Genomic DNA, 7,233 nt, shown 5'->3' with positions numbered 1-7,233 from the left:
GCTGAGCAGGGGCTAATTAGGTGCCTTTGCACCAGCACCCTGCTACATACGTACACACAGCCCACCTCTAATCACTAATATGCACACACATAGCCCACCGCTAACCATCCCACATACACGCAGTCCACCACTAACCGTTCCCTGCACACAAACAAGGTCCACCATAACCCCCCATGCACAAACATCCCACCGCAAACCACCCTCCACATGCACACACAGCCCACCACTAACCACCCTTTAGATGCACACACAGCCCACTGCTAACCAACTTGATGCACAAACAGCCGACCGCCTACCACCGCCTGCATGTGCACACAGTCCACTGCTAACCACCCCCATGCACAAAGAGTCTACCGCTAATCACTAATACACACACACACAGCCCACCACTAAACACCCCTTCACATGCACGTATCCCACCACTAAGCACCCCTGTCCACACACACAGCCCACCACTAACTACCCCTATGCACACACAAATCCCACCACTAAGCACCCCTGTCCACACACACATCCCATGGCTAGCCACCCCTATGCACAATCATCCCACTGCAAACCACCCTCCACATGCACACATAGCCCACTGCTTACCAACTTGCTGCACAAAGTGCCCACTGCTAATCACCCCTGTGTACACACAGCCCACTGCTAACCACCCCTATACTCACAGACAGCTCGCCGCTAACCCCCTCTGTGCACACAGACAGCCCTCCATTAACCACCAACATTCACACATAGCCCACCCCAACCACCCCTACACACACACAGCTCACCACTAACCACTCCCTATGCACACACAGTCCAGAGCTTAACCCCTCTACATAGACGCAGCCACAGCTTAACCCCCCTGCCCCACACGCACACAGCCCACAGCTAACTACCCCATGCACACACAGAGCCCACTGCTAACCACCCCCTGTGTACACACACAGCCCACCGCAACCCCCTCACACATACACAGCTAACCACTAACCACTTCCTATGCACATGAACACACACAGCCCACCGCTATCCACCCCTACCCACACACACATCCGACTGCTCTCCATCCCTACGCACACACAGCCCACTGTTAATCACTAATCACAATTACAGCCTACCGCTACTCCCCATGCACAAACACACAGCCCACCGTTAACCACCAACATGCACACACGTCCCACCGCTAACCACCGCTACATGCACACAGCTCACCACTAACCACTCCCTATGCACACACAACCCAGAGCTTAACCGCTCTAGATAGATGCAACTCACAGCTTAACCCCCCAACCTAGACACAGCCCATCAATAACATCCCCATGCACACAAAGCCCATGGGTAGCCCATGACACACACATAGTCCACCGCCAACTAGCTCCTACGTAAACACAGCCCACGGCTAACCACTTCCTATGCTCACCCACACAGCCCACTGTTAAACACCCCCCCCCCGATGCACACACATTCCACTGCTACCCCCCATGCACACAGCCCACTGCTAACCACTTCCTATGCACACACACAGCCCACCACTGTCTACCCTTATGCGCACACACAACCCACCGCTAACCACTCCTACGCGCACATACAGCCCACCGCTAACCACCCCTATGCACACCCACACATCCCACCACTATCTACCCCTATGCTCACACACACACAGCCCACTGTTAAACATCCATGCACACAGCCCACCGCTAACCACTTCCTATGCACACACATCCCACCACTATCCACCCATACACGCACACAACCCACCGCTAACCACCCCTATGCACACACACAGCACACCACTAACCACAACCTATGTGCACATAGCCCACCGCTAATCATGAATACGCACATACGGAGCCCACCTCTACCCCCCCCCATGCACACCCAACCCACCGCTACCCCCCTACACAGACACAGCCCACTGTTAACCCCCCCCCCCACGCACACCCAGTCCCCAGCTAACCATCCCCCTACACATACATACAACCCACCACTATGTACCTTCCCATGCACACGGGCGGGGGTGGGCAATGCAGCTTTGCGAAGCTGTGGAAAGTACAGTGTTTGTGTTGGGTGAGGGGCACAGTGCCTGAGGGGGGAGCTGTACACTGTGTGGGTGTCTGAGGTGCATGCTGTGAGCGTGTGTGGGGAGGCAAACACTGGAGGAGTTAGGCTGTGGGTGTCTGGGGGAGCGCACGGTTCAGGTGAGTGTCAGAGAAGCGGCACCTCGTGGTTGGGTGCAGGGAGGGTGGCACAGTTCCTAGGGAGCACCCCTTCCTGGCCACCCACTGGGGTTGCTGTGTGGGGAACCCAAGCCTCTTCCATTCTGCATTCCCAGCGGTGTTTCAAGCTCCCTGAATCTGAACGGAGTCCAGGCACAGCCCCAATCTCAGGGTCCCTAGGCGTGCCGTCTCTCTGGCACCCCCCTCTGAGTGCTGGAACTCGCTGTCCAGCTGCCCTGCCGCTTGGGGTGCAGCACTGACCCTTCAAACTCCCCCACAGTTAAACCCACCCTCTGCCAGATCTCCACCCCACAGGTGGGAAGCTTCGGGTTGCAGGGCTTGTCTGCACTTGCAGCGCAGCTGCGCTGCTGAGCGTATCCCGTCGGGGTAGGCACTCCACCTCCCTGAGAGGCAGTAGCCGTGTCACGGGAGAAGCCCTCCCAGCAACATAGTGCTGTCTACAGCAGGGGCTAGGTTGGTATAACTGCGTCGCTCAATCCACACTCCGAGTGACATAGTGATATCGACGTACGTTTGTAGTGTAGACAGGGGTGCAGTTTAACTACCTCGGGGACAGGCAGCCGTTGTGAAGCAGTCAGCACCCCCCCAACACACATGCATTTTATTCAGTCTAACAACTTTATGCTCTTTATATTTAATCATGTAAAGCACAGGAGAGCCCTGGTCAACAAAACCCCGTAACCACAATATCCCTTCCCTTGGAGGATCAGCTGGGTTCTGTCTGCCAGGCAGGCAGGATCCTCCAGTCCACTGCCTAGCCTGCCCCTGCAGCAGCCTCCCTCACCCTAGTCTGGTGCAAGGTGGCTCTCTCCCCAGTTCCCCTTCTCCCCTTGAGTCAATTTAGGGACTCCTGCTGGGGTCACCTGCTTCCTTTGTTCTACCTTTTGGTCAGTTGCCATTACCCCCCCCCCAACCCCCTGCCACCCTTCACCAGAGGAAGAGCAAACCCATTGTCCCAAGGCATTGAACTTTGACTAAAGGATCTTTGAGCTCAGATCACTCACCGGTGTCTCTGGCCTGGCAGAGGCATGGCACAGCCCGGCTTTCCATGACACCGACATTCCCTGGTATAGTTTCATAAAATCATCCACCCTTCGCAAGTGGTACAGACAAGACTCCCTATTCGCCACATTGCTCCCTTTTCCAAAAGAACCGAGCCGGAGTACCCTGCATGTACCCCAGGGGTGTTCTGGCCCCACACTGCTAGACAGAGCATCTGCTGTTGCTGCTGCTTAATCCGAAGTTCATACAGTCAGTAGCACTTCCAATGGTCACACTGAAATGCAATTTTGTGACCACATTATAGGTCCTTCCCATGTTCACACCTCCGTGGGCAGAAGTGAGGTGTGTTTCCTTCCCCCATTCCCCTGGGGTTTAATTACACCTCAAGTGACAGATTAAGGGGCACCTTCCCGCCTCTGTAACCTCTACACTCCCCCCAGTGGGGGAGTCACACCCCCACTTGGGCTTTACCCACCCTCTGGCGGGCAGCACTCTTTACTACCCTCAGTCTCCCTCATTCCACAGGAGCTCTGTCACATCATCTCCGGGCTGTGCCTCAGTTTCCCTTCCCCTATGCAGTTTTGAATCACAGCATTTTCTAGCTGTGCCACAGTCTTCCTGGCTCCGAGCACAGTTCTGACCCTCAGCACTTTCTAGCTGTGCCAGTGTCTCCCTGCTCCCAGGGTGAGGGCAGACAGCGCGTTCGCCCCCTTGACCACTGAGTTTGGCCCTAGTGGGTTTGTACCTGAGCCCTCTGGACTCAAGCCTGTTACATCAGTACAGAAAATAACACATCAAGAAAAACCACTTCCCACATTCCACAGTCAGAATCCCAGCACCTTCTCTGGCGTCTGTATTGACATCTATTCCCTAATTTGGGTTATATCCCTTTTTTTCTGAATTCCCCCAAACTTTCTCCTATACGCTTCAGGGGGCAATGTCAGTCGTTGGAACAAAGTGTGTTTACGTTGCCTGTAAGCGTTATAATCCTAGTCACAGGCCTGGGCACCTGCCCCAGTATTTCCCCTCAGCGGTCCAGCAAGGGCACCCACTCACAGGCTCCCGGCTTCCCAGCCGTGGTCACATCTCTTGAGCAGAGATCCGCGCCTCTCTCCCTCCTGAACGGAGTTTTTCCAGGCTGCGCAGCTTCCCACTTACACAGTGTCATTCCCAGCAAGCCAGATTGCCTAAAAGCATCTGCACTTCACTGTCTCTCCAGAGGCTATAAGCAGCGTAATTGCCCACTGTGATACGTCGCAATTATTCTTAAGGTGAAAGCACTACAGAGAAAACATCTTAAAAACAATCAGAGAAACTACTCACATGCTAATAAGCTCCAGAGAGGTCACCCCAGCTCCAACAAGGGCTGTGGGAGGAGTCAGTCCTCCAACCCCCACCCAGGGGTTTTCTGTGGTTACGAGTTCATAACAGCCTCAGCTCAGAACAAGCACCCGGCTGGGCAGATCAGCCTCTTTCTTTATGCAGCTTGGGCCTTTGATCTTCAGACTGTCGGTGTCTGGCAGTGGACGATGGCCCCTTCCTCAGGGTGTAGCTTTAAATGGCTGGGATTTTGCATACCTGGTGGAAGGCATTTCCCCTCACCTCCTCCTAGATGTTCCCAGGAATTCCACTTCACATGGATTGTCCCAGAAGACCATTCTTGGCACATCATTCAGAATAGTCCTCTGATCATCCGGGCCCACAATAATTATGAGGGTTTTGCTGACACAGTCTCTCCATCTCAGACTGATGCTGATCTTTGTCCTTCTCTCTCTCGTCGCACTGACACTGCTTCTCCCAGTCTGCAAGCAGCTGAGCTTCTAGACTCAATCTGTCCCTCTCGAGTTGCAGCTTCTAAGTCTACCTGTAGATCTGCCCATGATCTCTGCTGAAGTCTGGGTGGAGCACAGTTGTCACTTCTGTCAGCCTCTTCCTTGCTTCCCTCTAGGAAGCTGTCCCTGAGATTTCCCCACCTGTTGGACTCTCTGCCATTGAGCTGGATGAGCCATCGTGCCCAAGCCCCGGGACGGGTGGGGAAAAGCAGTGCCCGTCTATTGCCAGCTGGTTCACTTGCCTGCTCCGCACAGTGCAGTGTTGGGAAGACCAGCTGCACCCCAGCCTCACAGACTGTGGGACTGAATCTCTGGAAGGAGGGAGTCATGGAGCCAGGCCCCCGATGGCATCTCACATTCATGCTGAGCCAGTCACATCCCAAACCACTGCCCTCGTGCTGCACCCTCCTGGGTGCAGAGCCATCGGATCCCCAGTGGTCCTGGAAGCCGCATAGGCACCAACTTCCCCTCTGCCCGGTGGGTGCTCAACCTGACCCTGGCCCGCCCCTGCACCACCCTCGCCCCGCCCCCACTCCACCCCTTCACCAAAGTCCCCACCCCGCCTTTTCCCACCACAGCCCTGCCCCCTTCCCGCCCCCATTCCACCCCCTTCCCCCAAGTCCCCGCCTCTTCTCTGCCTCCTCCCCTGAGCGTGCCACATCCCCGGCTCCTCCCCCTCTCTCCCAGAAAGTCCTAAACATCGCCAAACAGCTGTTAGGCGGCAGGGGAGTGGGAAGCACTGGGAAGGAGTGGGAGGAGCGGGGATGCAGCGCGCTGGGAGGGGGAGAAGGAGGCGAGGAGGGGGGAGCTTGGCTGCCGGTGGGTGCAGAGCACCTTCTAATTTTTCCCTGTGGGTGCTCCAGTCCCGGAGCACCTGCGGAGTCGCCGCCTATGCTGGAAGGTGATAGTTAATGGGGAGACATTTGTCAAATGGTGAGATACTGGAACTAAAGTTAAAGCCCAAGTGGTGAAACTCCATCAGATGTGCCTGGAGTGTGGCGTCTGGGGAAAGTCCCTGGTGTAAAAGCCTTCGCTGTACCTATAGCAGAGATGTGAATCCAGGCGCAGGCAGGCTCAGGGGAGCTGGTATAGGTGCCCTTGCAGATATTCCAGTCGCGGTGTTATTGAGGAAAGATATTATGGGTGAATCAGACCCCTCAGTTCACCTCAGAGCTGCGTCAGGGGTGTGTTAGCCAAAATGCAAATGTATCCCCCGGCCAATGTCCCAGCACACTGCTGAGATCAAGTGACCTCTGCCCTGTGCATTCCAATGCCTGGGACTGAGCACTCTGCTACTGGCCTGAAGGGAAGTTCTCTGAGTCCTGAAGGCCAGGCCAGGGAAATACTCTCTCTGGTACCCAGGGCAGCACTCAACATGAGGATGGTGGTGTCTCCAAAATTGGGGACACCGAGGCAGCTGCGGGCACTGCCAAAACTATGACTCCCACCCAAGGGTGGGAAGCGCCCAAGTTACGAATATGGCAGCTGCCCTGGAGATGGTGGAGGTACCTAGAGCCAGGAAGGAGGGGGAAATTCTCCCCCCAGTCTGGGACCGCCTGCTGGTCTGTGAAAATGCAAATGAACCTGAGCCTGGTGGGTGCAGAGCTGCAGCTCACCTTGACGTGGTGTGTGGGGATCAAAGGGCTGCCACAGGTGTGGGGGATCAGTACTGTTCCCTTCCCTTCAGAAAAGCTGAACGTAAGCCAAAGGGGTCCCCAGCCCCCAACCCCTGAGGAGGTGGGGCAGAGACAGGAACTTGGCAGGAATTTGGCAAGGAGGGAGCTTTGAAGAACCTCCCCAGCCTGACCCCTGTGCAGTTAAGAGCAGAGCAGGGCTGAGATGTGCTGCACAGGGAGCAAGCCCTGCCTTATTTCTCCCCTTCGGCAGCTCCTGGAATACTCCCAGGGGGATGGGGAACATCCACCCAGTGCCAGGGCAGCCAGCACCCTGAGGTGATGGGGGAGGGAGGGGTCAGGTGTGGGAGGGGGAGGGGCAGTTCAGGTGTGAGGGAGGTGTGGTTCAGAGGAGTGTAGGGAAGGGCACGTTGAGAGTGGAGGGGTAAACTTGGGATACTTTGGGGAGTGGCACTCTGCATGTGTATGGAGGGTGGGGCACGTTGCAGGTGTGTGGAGTGAGGGGCACACTGCGGGTGTAGGGAAGGAGGGAGGCAGGGACACGTT

General features: G+C 56.0%; 1 protein-coding gene across 3 annotated transcripts in view; it reads left to right on the top strand.

The window, feature by feature from the left end:
• The window catches only part of CADM3 (cell adhesion molecule 3), a 111,555-nt gene that overhangs the window by 86,790 nt on the left and 17,532 nt on the right, over positions 1 to 7,233 (top strand). The gene's annotated exons all lie outside the window — the stretch shown is intronic.

Source organism: Terrapene carolina, unplaced genomic scaffold (assembly GCF_002925995.2).
Source record: "Terrapene carolina triunguis isolate 2854851 unplaced genomic scaffold, T_m_triunguis-2.0 Scaffold249, whole genome shotgun sequence".
NCBI classification, from domain to species: Eukaryota; Metazoa; Chordata; order Testudines; family Emydidae; genus Terrapene; species Terrapene triunguis.
Note: the sequence above shows the minus strand (reverse complement) of the source record. Positions and strands in the feature narration are given on the sequence as shown.